This window comes from Thamnophis sirtalis, unplaced genomic scaffold (assembly GCF_051295495.1).
Source record: "Thamnophis sirtalis isolate CommonGarterSnake01/CBP01778 unplaced genomic scaffold, rThaSir2_p1.2 scaffold_10, whole genome shotgun sequence".
NCBI lineage: Eukaryota > Metazoa > Chordata > Lepidosauria > Squamata > Natricidae > Thamnophis > Thamnophis sirtalis.
Genome location: NW_028261390.1, coordinates 45,591,313 through 45,608,342, shown reverse-complemented (window position 1 = coordinate 45,608,342; position 17,030 = coordinate 45,591,313). Strand labels below are relative to the sequence as shown.

At 43.0% G+C, this 17,030-nt stretch overlaps 1 protein-coding gene across 5 annotated transcripts in view; it reads right to left on the bottom strand.

The window, feature by feature from the left end:
- Nucleotides 1-11,019, bottom strand: part of FAT1 (FAT atypical cadherin 1) — a 119,636-nt gene extending 108,617 nt beyond the window's left edge. For 2 of the 5 annotated variants that reach the window (XM_087724490.1, XM_014062249.2), the window contains exon 1: nucleotides 10,756-11,012. The gene's annotated coding sequence lies outside the window, so the exon portion shown is untranslated. Of the gene's footprint in view, nucleotides 1-6,708; nucleotides 6,957-10,755 lie in introns of those variants that run through there. The other 3 variants (XR_001313312.2, XM_014062251.2, XM_014062250.2) reach the window with 3 other exon arrangements.
- Between the last annotated feature and the right edge of the window lie 6,011 nt (nucleotides 11,020-17,030).

Here is a 17,030-nt window from a genome sequence, read left to right as displayed (position 1 = left end):
TGTCAGATCTTAAGATTTGCTTTGCCTCACCTTGAAAAAGGATAACAGATAATGAGCTCTCACCTTTGCTCTACAGAATATATGATAACCAATATTTGATTTAAAGCACCAATGTTTTGGAACCAAAGTCTTGTGGAGCAATCTCAAAAATTGCAAACAATTTTCTAAATCATAAACAATTATTTCAACTATCTTTAACTACACAATAGGACACTGTGTCCCACAAAGTGACTCAAGAGGCAATTATGATTTTTCACAAGTATAGATATTATTTTATGACCTAGAAACTCCTAGCACTGTGATGGCAGACCTATGGCACGCATGCCAGAAGTGACACACAGAGCCATCTCTCTGGGCATGCCATTATCCTTCCCAGTTCCACGTGCTGGTCTTCGCATGTGGGGGAGTGCTGGAAACCAGAAAAAGCAGCTCCCTGGCACATGTGTGCATGCCAGGAAGCTGAGCTTCTGGTTTCTGGCACATGAATGCATGCCAGCCAGCTGGTCTTCACGTGCGCATGCATGCCAAAAACTGGAAGACCAGGTGATCGGCATGCGCATACATGCTGGGAAACTGCTCTTCTGGTTTCCAGTGCTCCCGCATAGCCGCTCGTTTTGACCCTCGGTACCAAAAAGGTTTGCCAACACTGTCCTAGCATGTTCCCTAGCACTTTAAAAACCCAGCTAAATTTCTATTTATTAACAAATGGTGAGCAATCCAACATGCTGCAAAACAAAGTATCAGCCTTAAGCTTAGGTTTTACTTCTAAGAAAGGTCCATAATAAAAGACCAACATTTGACACTTTCCTTTTGTTAACAAATGATTATGCACTAAATCCATCTGGTGAGCTGAATAGCACTACAGTGATCACTTGAAATAATACTTGGTCTGGAATCAGAAAAAAAGGCTTTACAATCTCATGTCTCCTAGGGTTATGTATAAATTTGTTTGCTTTCTCTGATATCTTCATACAAAAATGTTCTTATGTTTATCAATAGGTAAACATTTATATACAAAATTCCACTGTAGTTCATCGAACATACTAATTATTTAAAGAGCTATGGCTAAAAGATAAACAGACAAAAACAACTGCAACTGATCATTAAAAGAATCAGGAACTAATCAACTGTAGGGGAAGAAAGCTTATCAACTACAACTGGGATCAACAACTTAATTGCTTCTACTACTAAGTGAGACATCAGGTGAATGTAACTTGCAATTTTGACTTCACATTCTCCATTAAGTCTGCTTGTCAGAAGCAAGTTCACAAATGGTGATCACATGGCCAAGGAATGCTGCTCTGTTCATAAATCCATGCCTGTTGTGAAGTACCCAAATATTAATGTAGCTCAAGATGAGAGGTCACAAAGCTGTCCTCCCCCTCCAATTGTCATAACTTCAAATAGTTACTAAATAAGATGAGGACTACCTGTATACTAAAAGTGTTTCTCCAATAGTTTTTCACTTTTGTCCAGTTACCAAACTATCAAAATGTGTCACTACTTTGTGAAGGCTGAATTCTTTTACTCTATGGATGTGTTCTCCATTTGGAAATAAGTAACAGAGGATGTCACTAAGATTTGTTCATTGAAGAACATCTTGAAAGTTAGGTTTTTACTCATTTATTTTAGCAACTAAATATCTATACTAATATTATTAGCTACAACGCAGTACCAATGAATAAAAAGAACATTTTGTGGAAAAAAAAATCTGTAGAAAAGCAGGCAGAGCTGAGGGGAGGAGTTAAAAATATGTCATCAGCTTAGAAAAGTTATGTTGCTACAAATGATCCAAGTCCAAACCCTCTTTATATTAATGACAGGTGCAAAGAATAAGTGTTACATTTCAATTTCAATTAAAAGATTTATTGTTCAAGCTATACACAAGAATCTAGCCAAATTAAGTTCAACATTAAACTGGCCAAAGGACACAGTGGCTCAATGGTTAAGACGCTGAGCTTGTCGATCAGAAAGGTCGGCAGTTTGGCGGTTCAAATACCTAGTGCTGCATAATGGAATGAGCTCCCATTACTAGTCCCAGCTTCTGCCAACCTAGCATTTCAAAAGCATGTAAAAATGCAAGTAGAAAAATAGAAGTCACCTTTGCTGGGAAGTAAACAGAATTCCATGAGCCTTAGTTGTTTAGTCATGCCAGCCACATGACCACAGAGACGTCTTTGGACAGTGCTGGCTCTTCAGCTTTGAAATGGAGATGAGCACTGCCCCCTAGAGTCAGAAACAACTAGCACATATGTGCGAGGGGAACCTTTACCTTAGATGAAGGTTATTAGAATTCAGGAGGGGTTAGACTTGAACCATTTGTGGCAATCTAACAATTCTAAGCTGATGGATGCTTAACTACACACCCCAGCTCTGCCCGCTCTTCTCCAACAGTATCATCTACCAAGTGATACAAATACACAACAAGTAAAAAAAAAATTGGTTTGCACAAATTGAATGATCTTAAGCAATGCTAAACACTTACACACTCTTTTTATGCATAGCCCAGGGTTTACATTCATTTTGCATGAAATTTGGTTAGATGGCAACATTCAGAGACTGCAGCTTTAAACAAATTCTAGTTATTGAAATAAATCAGAATAGCAAAGATCCATTCATATACTTTTCCTGAATTTTTGCTGAATAAATAAATTCTGCCAATACTTAAGTAAACATGTTAAAATGTTTATTTCAAAAATATTAGAAGATTAAATATTTTAATAAAGTTTTAAATATAGTATAAAAAGTTGCTTGCTTAAGTTAACTGGCAACCGATACTGATTTTTTTAAAACTAAATCCATGATGGCAAACCTATGGCACACCTGCCAGAGATGGCACAAAGAGCATGTGCACCGTCACCAGCTGCTCTTCTGGTTTCCGGATCTTTGCATGTACTGGCAAGTGTGGATGCACGGGCAGCTGGTCTTTAGGTTTCCGGCATGCACAAAGACCAGCTGGCCGGCGTGCATGTGCACACTGGAAACTCAAAGACTAGTTGGCAGGTGTGCATTAATGTGCCTGCCAGCTGGTTTTCGGCGCTCCAGCACATGCGTGCACGCACCAGTTTGGGCACTCAGTGCCGAAAAGGTTCACCAACACTGAACTCTTTTTTTAAAAAATGAGGCTTGAGTTTAAAATCATTTCTTTCTTTTTTCGATGTCTTTAAAAGCAAAGATCACTGCAATAAGGTTTATCCCTTAAAATGGGAAAATATTCATTAAATTTATATGTTGCCCTTCTCAGTGAAAGTGACTTTGGGCAGCTCACAATTAAAATCATAAAAATATCAAAACATTAAATATAGAGACAAGATGGAAAAGGCAAGATTGGTCAGGTGGCTACATCTCTTCTGTACGTCCACCTGTTACCTCCAACCTAGAGCTCCCTCAGGCCAACTACAAAGCCAAGCTTTAATGTACTATTCTGGGAAACCAAAAGGGTGGGGCCAGATCTCATCTCAGGTAGCAAGATATCCCAAACAGTGGGGGACCACAGCAGAAAAGGCTCTCCACCTATTCCCTGCTAGCCAAAATTCTTTACCCAAGCAGATTACACTGCACCCCTTTGACCAAATCAAGTGAGACAAGCTAATTCCGTTCCTCAGATAACATGGTCCCATGCCACAAAAGATATAGTAAAAAATAAAATTTAAAAATACAATAAAAGTATTCTTGTCATATCGGAGAATAGATAGATATTGAAGAAGCATTTTTAAAAGACATTCTTAATCCAAAATCTATTCTGAAAATGAACTTTTTGCATTATAATGTTGCCCTCTAATCACTACAATAATCTTTCCTTTGTTTCATTGGGGAAAGAATTGTTAGACAATATTACCCTGTATATTTCATACAGGCAGAACTGTATATTTATCCCTCAGTTACCAATAGCCAAATCATGATTGCTATTGAATAGTATCTAGTATTGAACAGTATCTCAATTCTAGAGTTTTTCCAGTTCCTTTATCTTTTAGTTTACCAGATTATTATTCATGACTATATGAAAATAAGCCTTTTGCTTATCAAATCTATACGTCATACTAAACTATAATATGGGTTGTTTAGTATATTATGCAAGTCCAACTAATGCATATTGAAACACTGACCTTTGTCTCAGACTCAGACAATGTATCTTCACTTGTGCTTTATTCAATAAGCTACAATTAAACAATAGTTTGAATCCAGTTGCCATGCTCAATGGACCTATCTCTTTGGTGTTGCTTTCTTCAACCTGCTGCAAAGTAGTAGCTTACAACCACTATCATCCTCATTCACAACTGTCAATAACAGGATTAGTAATACAACAAATCAGAAGAAATAAGATTGGTACCTAAGGGAAACACATTTATGATTGTATCCTATTAACAACCAGTATAAGTTTATTTTAACCTATAATACTTTGTTACTGTTTTTTGAGGCAGGCTAATCTTAGTGTCTTATTTGCTGAGAATTTACCTGTCTAACATATGAAAAGATCATTCTAAAAATACAATATAGATCAGGGCTGTCAAACTCCCAGCCCGCAGCCCAGTTTAGCAAAGCGGGAAAAAGTCCCAATGTCACCTGATGCCGCCGTGACATGAGTTTTACACCCTGATATATCTGATACACGTCACTTCAACAAAATATAAAATAGAATTCAAAAATAAATAAGTGGTCTCACATTCAGAATCCACAACTAATAAACTAAAATGGGACTGACTTTAAAAATGGGAAGGTGACTTTTTCTTGCAAGCTTCTCAGATTGTTGAGTTTATCATATCAAAACAAACAAATTGAAAAAAAACCCTAATTTTTAAGACCTTCCCCTCTGAATATTGTAAGTTCTATCCTTCCAAAGAATGTGAAGGTCAAACTGTGGTGGAGTCTGTAAACAAGCCAGAAAAGAAACAGAAAGATCAAGGATGAAGTCTCCCCAAAGTTAAGCACTCTGAAGGCCTACTGAAATCCTACAGGAATTTGCCAAGGCAATGTTATTCAATTAAAAACTTTTTAAAATTAATATATGATTGTGATATGTGAGCAAACACTAGGCTGTGAAGTGAACTGGACACAAAAAGCATTTTGGAGTTATTGAGGTGCCACATTGCATCTATTTGGCAACTGCATTCCTTCCTAGACTCATACAGTAAGACACATTGGATTAAGGGAGATCAATTTAATAACCATGTCCAATCTGTCTCCAAATTACTTTCTCCTCTTAAAATTCAGATTGCTGCATATCCTAGCATATTTATATAGGCATGTTTGCATATATGGCAATGTAATTTAGAACCTGTTGCTATTTAACTAAACAGAAATTGCTTTTGAATACATATGGATAGGATTCAAGCAAGCTTAAGTGTTGCTTGAAATAAGTGGGACTTTGCTATGAATTGATTATATTCAATTATAGACTATGTCCTAAACATTGTATTACTATAAGATAGACAGGGAGATGGCAAGGACAAGCTGCTTCTGGATTCTTGCCAAAAAGCTATATGGATATCTCCATGAAGTCACCAAGAGTCAAATTTGATTTAAAGAAGACTATATTTAATGAAGGGCTTACACTTCGACCAAGGAGAGCCAAGTTTAACCAACTCCGCATGAGTGTACCACCATCTCTCAAACCAATTTATTTCATAGATTTATGTGGTGGGACAAAATAAGAAATCCTCCTATATGCCATCTCAAACCTTAAAGAGAAAAAGTGAAACATAATTGCAATAAACAAATCTTGGCATTTTAAATGCTTACTACTTTAGATTATGAAGTTTATAATCTTCGACTACAAGATGCCAAGAATTCTGCATGCCTTCCTTTTTAAAATGTATTAATCACTCTTTGCTCTTCAAAACAAACTCTGGCAAGCATAACAAGAGAAATCACAGCCTCAACCCATAGTTAACAGCTCCTTCCTTTCCAAGCCCACTAATAAGAAAAGATAATTACTGCCTACTTCCTTCAATTTTTCTCCAGCACTTTAGTTAGGTCACAACAACTGAATTCTGATCCAATTAGGAAAGACAGGCCGACCTTGATAAAAAATAATGAACCCAGACCAAGGGAAAAATAATGAAAGACTAGGAGAGGTTTTAGCAGCAGATAAAACTTTTAAGTACTCTGAAATCAAGAACAGGAATTGTGCTGGGGAGGAGAGTAGAAAAAGTCTTTAGAGGCTTTATCTCACTTTAAGAGCTCCCTCCCATAAGAGATTTGATTTAGCAATTACTCTTGAAAGAAAAGGGGTTCTCCTCCCTCTTTTTTTTCCTAAGTCCCTTTCATTCCCAACGTGGCTTGCCGTGCCCTACTCAGCTAATGGCAGCAGCAGGACAAAAGCTCCTGGGCAGGCTGCAGCCCCTCGTGTCTCACTTGCTATTCTCCTCACGTCCCGACACCCAGAAAGGGCGGGGGAGGGTAGGAGAAACTCTCTGCCACCCATCCAAACGCAAACGGGGCGGACGGGCAGAAAAGCTCCTAACTTTGCAAAAAAGCACCAACTTTCCCACCTCCCCCTTGTGCGGTAGCCACGGCGCCTCTTTCTCCCTTAGCAACTTTTGCCCTCCCGCTTTGCTGGCTGCTTCTGCTCCTCCACCAGCCTCCTCCCTCGTGCGGCAAAGACCCCGGGTGGGAAGGCACCGCGGGCATTCCGATCCCGAACTTTCTTCTACTCCGTCTCCCTCGGGTCCAGCTCGCCGCCGAGTCCCATCCCTCTCCGTTTCTCACCTCTAAGGTTTCCCTGGAAAAAGCGGAGGCGTCGGGGGAGACGGCTTCCACGAAAGCAAAGCGCCCGCCCGTTCTCTCGCATGGTGCCCGGTCCGAGTCCCTAAGTCTGCCTTTCTTCCTCCCCTCGCTGCCTGCAGCGGCGCCTCCTTCGCTACCGCTGCCGCTCGTCGCGACACGCTCCGGTCGCCGGATTCTTCCGCCAAAGCAGGGGCAGCCGCCACAAACCGCGTCCGGAACTAATTTCTCTGGCATGAAAAGTTAAACCACTCTTCAGCGACTCCACGGCTCGCAACCATCTGGCTCCGGAGTGATTATAACCCTGCAGATCAAACGCGCCACGGTCCCTCTCCTTCTTCACCCCCTTTCCCTTTAAGGACAGAGCGCCTTTAACGGAGCAACAGTTGTGATCACACGAACAATTGGGAGGGGAGGGGGGAGAAGAAAAGGCTTAAGGCTAAAGAGATGTGTTGGGTCAGAGCTCTGTTTATTCAAGGGGAAATCTCACCGGGTTCATTAGCTGCCTGCAGCAGTCTTGGCTTCAATACATCTGTTTACTCGGAAGTAAAGCTAGGTGGAGCTTCCTTTAAAAACTGCAAACATCGTTTTTTCAACCTGGCCGGGCATAAGTTGCCTTCCTGAGTTGCACATAGTTGATCTTTAGGATAAAGCCAGCTAAATCTTTTTAAGAACCTTTAAACATATTTAAGGCTCCTCTGCAGCTACTTTTAAAGTAATGCTTGCCTCTGGCAGTATGTTAATCTTTTCTTTGAACCCTCGAAGATTTGACTTTAATCCATCATTGGGTTAATGTCCTAAAGCAAGGAAATGGGAACAAGGCATCTTTTCCTTTCCTTTTTTAAAAAACAACAACAAAAAACTAAAGCCTCAGATGTGAGAGTTTCTAGTTTCCACCCGCCCGGATTTCGGCCGAGCATGATAGTGCCGTGACCCGAGTCCATCTCCTAGCCTGTAATTGCTTTATACTGTGCACATTCTCTTACAAGCCCTTAAAAGGAAGACTCCGCGAACCAAAATCTTGCCTCCTTTGGCACTTTAATGCTCTACCGCCCCGAACATTCAGCGACACCGACCTTCATATTAACCTGCAATTGTGCTCACAGCTGGGGATTCGCTAACCTTTCAAACTTGCAGAACCCCAAAGCACCCCAACGCCCTTCGTGCAGATCCCGCAAAGTACCGTATCCCAACCATAAATTAAAGGCGGGTAGGAAAGGGCAGCTACGCCAACTTGGGAGGCCCGAGTCTAAAAACAGTCGCGTATCTGAATTAAAGACAAACTTACCCGATTTAAACTAAGGAATACACACGCGAAAACCTCCCCCTCCCCCGGCAACAGTTTGGACCCCAACAACCGTCAGAGCAGTCTTTGCCTTCCTACTAAAGCCAATTTCCTAGGAGTAGCCATGTTTACTCATGAGTAAAGCACTGACGAAACGTAGGGTTACTCCCAGATACATGTAAAACGGATTGCTGCCGGAATCAGATCAGCTACTTGATCTCCCTGGATTCAGGCGCTTCCACGCGATTTGACGGTTGATCCTAAAACACGAGTGCATTGCCCGAGGCTTTAATATCGCTCTGGTCGACAGTAGGATGCTCTTTCGGTTAAAGCAATACCGCTTAAATACTTGAATTATTAATTACAGCGAGTTCCCGAGCAACCTTAAAGGTTATTGGAGCTGAACTCGACAAAGGACCGCCCTGTCGGTAACTTTTCAGGAGTGTCCGCAGCCTCTATTGCCCAACAAAAGATCACCGTACCGTAACCACCTCCGCCCGCTTCCAACAGGAAATAAAAGGGGAGCCTTACTAAGGGAATTTAAAAGCTGAACTACTTACTTTTAGGAGTAGGAATTTCCACACACCCCAGAAGCATTGCTGGATTATTTTTGAGAGACTGGGCGCTGGAAGGGATTCTCCAATAGGAACTGGGAGGGGGGAGTTTTTCCTGGAGGAGGGGGGAACTCCGGGAAAATGGGTGGGTTTTCAGATTCCATTTCAGAGCTTTGATTTAAAATGTAATCCGACACCAGCGATCCACCTCTTAATTTCAGGAACCCTCCGAACAATTTATAGAAAGGAAGGCGACTTTTCTCCCCTGCCTACATTGATAAAAGAGGCGAGGCTTGCTCTGATGAATGATTTTTTAAAAAACTGCCGTGTCATGAACGGCTACTTTGAAATCCTTTGAAGAGCTCAATAAAAACTGGAGTTCACCTGCCTATCAGCAGTTTACAGAGTACCGAAGGAGGAGAAGGTGCCTGCCTTCTGCAAACAGTCGTAGGCGAACGGCTGGAAGACAAGCAAGGCCAGGCCTCAGTAGTTTCAGAAGGTCCACCACAGCAACGTTAGGCTTCTACTCGGGTGTAAATCCTTTCGTGGTTAATGGGGCTTACTCCTAGGTTTGCAGCCACAGGTCGACAGTACTTGCCTAGAAGTACCTCACGATTGCCTTTGCTGCATGATCCTACCCATCCTACTCCTAAGAAAATGGATACTTGGTTCTGGTTCCCATTAGACCACTTTTGTCAGATTGAATTTCATCTCGATGCGCAGAAATTGTTGGGCTGTGCCCGTTTGGGCTACATCCTTGTAAATGACGGCCGGGCACGGTCTCTTGCAGAAGGGTGGCAGTCGAGTCACGATCCTGCTGGTGTCTGCAGGGAGTAATGCCTTCGAAGACCTGGATGGACCTCCTTCCGGGTGGGACGCCGAGTCGGACGGAGTTCTCTGTTTCAGATCGCCGTGATTACAAATCACTTGAACAACCCGGCGCTACCGGCTCAAGTGGCCCGACGATCACGGGCAGCTTGGGTCCCTTCGGGTTGAGACCAGCAGGTGACACATACCTCGGCCACGTTGGTCTTTGTTGGGGATAAAGCGCTTTTTTTAAACCACCCAGAGTGTGAATTGCCAACAGTGCGACACGTTTAATTGAGCATCTCTCCTCCCACGGGCTGCTTCGGAAACGGGTTACAACTAGGAGTGTGTAAAATAAATTGCAGTGGGATGAAGCTTAAAGAGGCATCCCCGAGGAAAGGACCGCAGCGTGTTTAGTCAGTTCCGGTTTCCAACCTTGCGACCCACCCTCCGAAATGTAATTGCCTGGAAGGAAGGAATCGCCTTTTCCCTTACTAAAATCTCCCTCGAAAAGGAGGGGCTAAAAATAAAGCAGATTCTCCAAGGTGCGCCACGCTCTTTGCTCACTAACCTTGCTTCTTTTTTTTAAAGGCATCCCGCGACAAGTGCTAAAGGGGACCGAATCGCTGTGATCAATCCCTCCCCACACCTCGCTTTAGGAAGCCCGCTTTTTCTCATTCACACGCCCCTTGACTGACAAGGGGTCGTGAAACGAGACTCCAAAGCTTGCCCTCGAGGTTCACCTTTGGAGAAAACCGGAAGGGGCCCCAAAGAAGGTGGGACAACAATGGACGCGGGGGTTGTGGGGGGGGGGTAGGCGCTGTACTCTTTCTCCTCGTGACTCCGGACAATGCTGAACTTGACTGGCTGGGTACCGGCCCAGGAGAAGCGGCATTTCGGGCCAAAAAAAAAAAAAAAAAAAGAGGACGGGAACTCAACCATGTCCCTTTTTCGTAGCTAGAGGGCGCTGCGCCATAATGCTTCCTCGTGGATCGCCTACTTTGTTTCTCCTTCCCAAAGGCGCTATTCCTAAAACAAGTTGCACTCGACCGTATACGTAAAAGCTAGGAGCGCCCCTTTACAGCCAGGTTGCTTAAACAACGATCTGAGAGACTCAGGCTGCAACTGGGATCGCTGGTTCTTGCAGTAAGAAAAAGGGAGGCAATGGATGGGGGAGGTGTGTGGGTTTTTGTTTTTTTTGCTAGGGGAAGTCACACAGATAGAAACCAAAGGAGGTTAAGAGAGCGAGCACGCAAAGGGCCAGTGTCCCCGAAGTGTCTGTCCATTCGTCTATTCAACACTTCCTCTTTCAGGTGAAGCCACGCAGGGCTTTACGAAACGCAACTGGAAGGGTTGGGAAGGAGGGGATGAAAGGAGGGGACTCACCAACCAGGCCAGCTGGGTGCAACCTCGCTTTGCTTGCTTTGCATCTAGATTCCTTTTGCTTCAGTCCATTCCGGCAGCCCCGCGCTTCAAAGAAACCAAATCAAAGACCAACTTGTCTCCGTCTCTTCCAGCGCCCGAGAGATCGCCCGCTTCTTTCCATCTCCAGGTGGCTGCCTGCCGGATTGAACCCATCCGGTTCAAAAGGAGAGAAGGAGGGGAAAAAAACCAAAACCCAGCAAGTTGAGAGGGGCGGGACAAGATCCAAGTTTTTCAAGACAAGTCCAGGCAAAGCGCGCGGCTGTTGAGTTTCAGCGCCGGGAGAGCGAAAACTGCAACCGGTCCCTTCCCCGCCTGCTTGGAACTCTCCGGCTGGAGCGCCGCCCACTCCCGCTTCCAAAGGCTGCTCTGGAGGGGCTTCTCCAGCCAGGCGCCGGCGGCGGCAGTTTGCTGCTTTCTCGTCCGGCCTCCGTCGGCCTCCGCGGAAAGGGCGGCGTCCCGGGTGGGCGAACTCTGCCTTGGCTCTGCTCCGCGAGAGGTGGGAGCGAAGGGCGCCACCCCACTTTCCTTCCCCGCTCCTCTCTGCCGCGTGGGTAGCCTTGCCTTCGCCGCTGGGGGAAAGGGACGCGTGGCTTGAGCGACTGCGGCCAGGTGAAGAGAGAGGGGGAAGCCTAAGTGCGTCTCATCACTGGCGAAAAATATCGTTTTGCCAAATCCTGAAGCCACGATGTTCTCTCCGACTTTCTCCAAACATCGTTGGATCTGTTTGTCACATCAGTGTCATAATCACATCCCGCGGCTCTTGCGTTTAGATGCAGTCACTTACGTACACATACTTTGATTTGCCCAGAAATCCTGGATCCGTGGTACGGATGCTATAATCTGCCCACGTTAATCATGTTAGGGCATGATTTCAACATAGGACAGATTCGTTTAGAGGAATTGCAATAGGCATGCAAGAACCGCAGGGAAGTTGGTGGGCAAGAGACAAAAGATCTTTTGTTCTGTGGTTTTTCATCAACCCTTTCAAAGATAAACATTAGAATTACATAATCTTAGATAATGGGTCTCACTTTTCAAAAGAATCACCAGAAATAGTCAGCAGAAATCCATAGTCTTTGGAGCACATTTTCTCCCCTCCTTTGCCAAGCCACTGCCAGACATGATTCTTGAGATGTTTGTGGTATGCAGCAGATGACACCAACATCCTGTTTTTGTTTAGACAGTTCATGCAAAAGAAATGAGTGAAAAAATAATCTCCAGCAGACACCAACAAACCCCCTTCCCTGGGCATTCAAGCAGTACTAGAGAGTTTTGACACTGACATTCACAAATGGTATGTAGGGGCATTTCTGCTCTGCAGAAATTAAAATAGCAATAGCAATAGCAATAGCAGTAGACTTATATACCGCTTCATAGGCCTTTCAGGCCTCTCTAAGCGGTTTACAGAGAGTCAGCATATTGCCCCCAACAATCTGGGTCCTCATTTTACCCACCTCGGAAGGATGGAAGGCTGAGTCAACCCTGAGCCGGTGAGATTTGAACCGCTGACCTGCTGATCTAGCAGTAGCCTGCAGTGCTGCTTTTAACCACTGCGCCACCTTGGCTCATCATGTACAATATCATCAGATACACACAGACTGATGGACACACTGGAATTTGGGAGACACACCAGGGACGCTGAAGTGGAAAGAGTAGAAAGTTTAAATATAAATCTAATAATGCATTAATCAATATTATTGGTAGTTGCAATAGTGATGGTTATAGCTACATAATATTCATTTATCTCACCATAGATTCATTTGGTTTCATTGATTTATAGGACTATGGAAAGTTATCACCCAGCCCTCTCCCAGAAAAATGAAATATCCTAGGAAATATTGAAAAAGGCAGAATACATTTCCCTGGATGTGAAAAGGGATGAAACATGTTTTAAAGACAAAGTAACTCACTGCAGCTTCCTGCCCATCCTCCTTTGTCATTGGGCCATTGCCCAAGCCAGTCCTTTTACATAATAAAGATTCTCCCCCTCAGCTCCAGGGGGATGGAATTAAGGCATGATTAGTCTTCACCCACTCACCACATGGCATCTGAGAACTCAACCAAACCTGGATTCAAAACACAGCCTAGGGAGTTGCCCCTGCATGGCCCATGAGAGTCTGACAACCAATCAGAATACAAGATCAAAGGTCAGAGAGGGCATAAAACCAGGGACTCAGCATCTCAGCCCTTCTTTCTCTTCTCCACCACCAACATTGAAGCCTGTGATCACCTTTTCTGTTCCTGTCCACCATTAAAACATCTTTCCAAGCAGCCTCCATGTCTCCAGTGTCTTTTTCCCCACTTGGAGCTGAACCCAGAAGGACATTTCTTTCATCAGGACCTTCCACCTTGCATACATGACTGGATGGTTCATCTAAAACTATATAGTAAAAGAAAAAGCTGCTTTTGAACCTTCATGACTGAGAAAATTGAAGGACATACAAAATATTGTAGCAACAAAAGAAACCAGCAACCAATCCACTTGGCTCAGCTACATCTGAACCACCATGACTAGCTTAAAATGGCTACTTCCCCCTCTAGAATTCTCAAACAGCTCTCAACTATCTTGATCTTAAGCCCCATTGACCACTCTATCGTACAGCTGTCAAACTCGATTGCGTCCCAGCCAAGATAGTGACGTATCGTGATGTTTTTTGCCTTTGCGGAGCCAGGATGGACGTGGCCTGCGCATGAGAGGCCGCCTGCTGCCAATTACCTCCAATAGACTGATTAGATCCCACAGATTAGCCTCCTCCGAATTCCATCCGCCGGCCAATGCCGATTGGCGACTACCTGGAGGAGAGCCTTCTCTGTGGCTGCTCCGACCCTCTGGAACGAGCTCCCCGTGGGGATTCGAACCCTCACCACCCTCCAGTCCTTCCGCAAAGCCCTTAAAACCTGGCTGTTCCGACAGGCCTGGGGCTAAAGAGCTTTTGCCCCCCCCTCAAATGGTATGGTTGTTGTGTGTTTTAAATTGTGTATTGTTATGTTCGTCTTTTTATCCCCTGTCTGTACCCCCTTCCCTGACTGAATTGTGAGCCGCCCTGAGTCCCCTTTGGGGAAAAGGGTGGCATATAAATGTAATAAATCCAATCCAATGACATATTCGGCCCGCAGGCTCCCAGTTTGACAGGTCTGCTCTATCAGAAAACCTCCTTACCACAAGGTTTTACATTTATATATTTACAAATACTTTCTTATTACATGTATATTTACAGTAAGACTAAAAGATTTACTAACTTGTTCCATGTCTCATTTAGATTATTTCCAGATAGAGCTGTGCCTGCTTTGAAAATTATTCATAAGAACTTTGGATTTCAGATGAATAGCTCTGCTATTTGTTAAAGCAACCCACCTTTTCTCAGGCTTCAGCCCAAACTTTAATGGCTTGACTGCTTTAATGAGTTGATTCCTTAAAGCAGATGTAGCTTTTGATTGTTTTAAGGCCTGCATAGAAGTCTGAAAAAAGAAATGGCACCTTTAATTAGTAGCAGAGAAACGTTGTGCTGAGATAACATCCAAACCCCTCTTTATGAATCATTGTTCAAATACGTACAGACCTAGTTATGTTATTGATTGAAAATCACTCTTCTTGGATGAACCTTATTGTCACGGTTTATGTTTCTCTTTTTCCTGGGCAGTTGGACACCCTTCTCTTCCAAACAAGAATATTGGGATTATAATGGTTTAAAAGGCATATTTCTTTTTCTATACTTGAACAAGCATTTCATTGCCAGGAACCTTGAAAAGAGAGCATTTGGAAATGTACATATCATTGTTTTTGTTTACTTTGTCATTTAAAATAATAATAATGTAAAAACACTTAAATAAGAATAACCTAACTGTATCATATGGCAAGAATTGAGATGTAAAATTAGTTTTGATTACTAAATGACAGGATTATATTCTGGGAGTGAATTCTTCTCTCTCCTTTCTGCTTTTTGTTTATATAACTTCTTTAAAACACATACACAAAACACTGCAACCATCCCATTTTCATTTTCTAATAATACATGTTGAAGGCAAATGAGTCTGGAACTATTCCTGAAATAGTTGATGAAGTAATATACAAATTTCCATTCAAGGTATGGTCAGAAAAGTCAGGATTATGGTTCTTTCTTTATTCATGTCAGAAGCACTACTGATTATGGTCACATAACATTCAACATTCAGCAAATAAAATAGGTATAAAATAGGTTGCAGACCTATAGCATGTGTAAAAATAAGAGTACAAATAGGATTAAAACTAAATGATATTCGCCCAGTATCAGGCCACATTGTCTTTGGTTGCAATGGTACAATTGAACTGCCTATTTTTTTCTGTGCGATACATAATGTTGGAAGAAAAATCTGGCCCAGTTCCAAGTTGTGAGAAAGACACTTGAAATGAAATGGAGGCAGGCTTGCAGAAAGAAGATCTCCATTTGATAGCCAGAAATTAGTGGCAAATAGCATGTTTCTGGGGTGGCTGACAAAATGGAGGTGAGAGTAGGTGAGTTTTTATATGTTCTTTGGGCTTTGTGATTGAGATGCATGTTCCTGTGCAAGAATATGTCCTTCAATATTTTAATGGCATTGCCAGTTTCCTATGTGGCACGACAAAACCGTGCTCGTCAAAATAGCGGTGATAAAACCACGTCGCTAAAGCTGCGACGTCATCACCGCGCGTCATCACCGCCGCGACAACAGCGCGGCGACAGAAGGGCGCTTTAAAACAGTGCGGCGGCAGAAAGCCGATTTAAATTAAGGTAAGGGTTAGGATTAGGTTTAGGGGTTAGGTTTAGGGTTAGGGTTAGGGTTAGGGTTAGGGTTAGGTTTAGGGTTAGGGTTAGGGTTAGGGTTAGGGTTAGGGTTAGGGTTAGGTTTAGGGTTAGGGTTAGGTTTAGGGTTAGGTTTAGGGTGCTTCGGAAGGCACGGATTTGCCCTCCGCCCTTATGTCAGCGCGGTAAGGTCGCATTTGCTTTAGCGATTCGGACGGCGCGGATTAGCACTCGCGCTTATGTCTCCGCGGATAAGGGCTTCGCGGTATTGTGGTGGAACCTCCTATGGGGTCATGTAGGGGTCATGGCTGGCTCTACAGGCAAAAGGGATTGCAAGTGCTAGGTGTTTGTCTGAGCTAATCTTATCAGCTTTGTCTTGCCTACTACGTTGCTTATTTGGAGTCTATTTGCTTATGAATAGATTGGCCCAGTCTCTCTGAATGGGTACAAAATCTCCATTCTTAAAAACCAACCACTTTAAGTTTCTACTTGAGGCTGTTTTCCTATGGTAGGAATACTGGGGTTGCCTTCTTGCTTTGTTAAGGTTTCTCCTGATAGGAACTATGGATACCTCTTTCTCATTAATTGTATTTGTATTTCATTTCAGACACTGCTTGTTAGTACCAGAAGTTTGGGGCCCAGGGAAAAGTATCTGCAGCCCAATGGGGCTCACAGACTTCAAAAGATGTATACTCAGGAGAATCTTCAAGGGAAGCAAGAATGGTCCAATTGTAACATATTTCTTGGTATCATAGAAATACTACAACTTACATACTTGTGGCAGGCATAATGCCACTACATAATGAATATAATGGTCCCATTTGTGTAATGACATCATTGCATATGTATCATAATTTTGGTGTCATTAAGGATTTGTGGTGCTTGTTTATTTTTCAGGCACCACTATATTTATCTATGGATCAGAGGACATGCAAGAATGAAAATATTGTGATCCTCAAGCTTTTGCATTAGCTGTCGATATGTTGCTCCTTGGGCATTTCTGCAATGCTGAGTGCAAAAATCTAAAAACACATTGTGATTGTTTTCAAAATGTTGGGGGGGGGGGAGCAAAAATTATTGCTATCTCCTGAGCTGCTGTAATTGAAATAGCAAAAGTCCCTTTGGAACAAGAAAGTAACATGAATGTCTTGCAGATTCTCCTCAAATTTTTCAGTTATGGGAGCTGACAAAAGCATCTAGCCACTTTGCTCATTGAAAGAATTGAGGCCCAGAAACCCAGAGGTGGATGAATCAAGAGGGAATCTGAGAACTCTAGAGAGTCATACATTTTTTAAAAAAAGTACTTTTACTGCATTATTAAATCAATAGCAGGTGAACCAGAAGTAAATCAGATCCATTCTTGATTCAGCTAATCTTGTGAGATCCCAGGGGTGTGGAACTGCTTTAGAAGAATGGAACTGTTTTTCTTCTTTTTCTAAAACTATTGAGCAAAATTAGATGGATGTTTTGTCATAA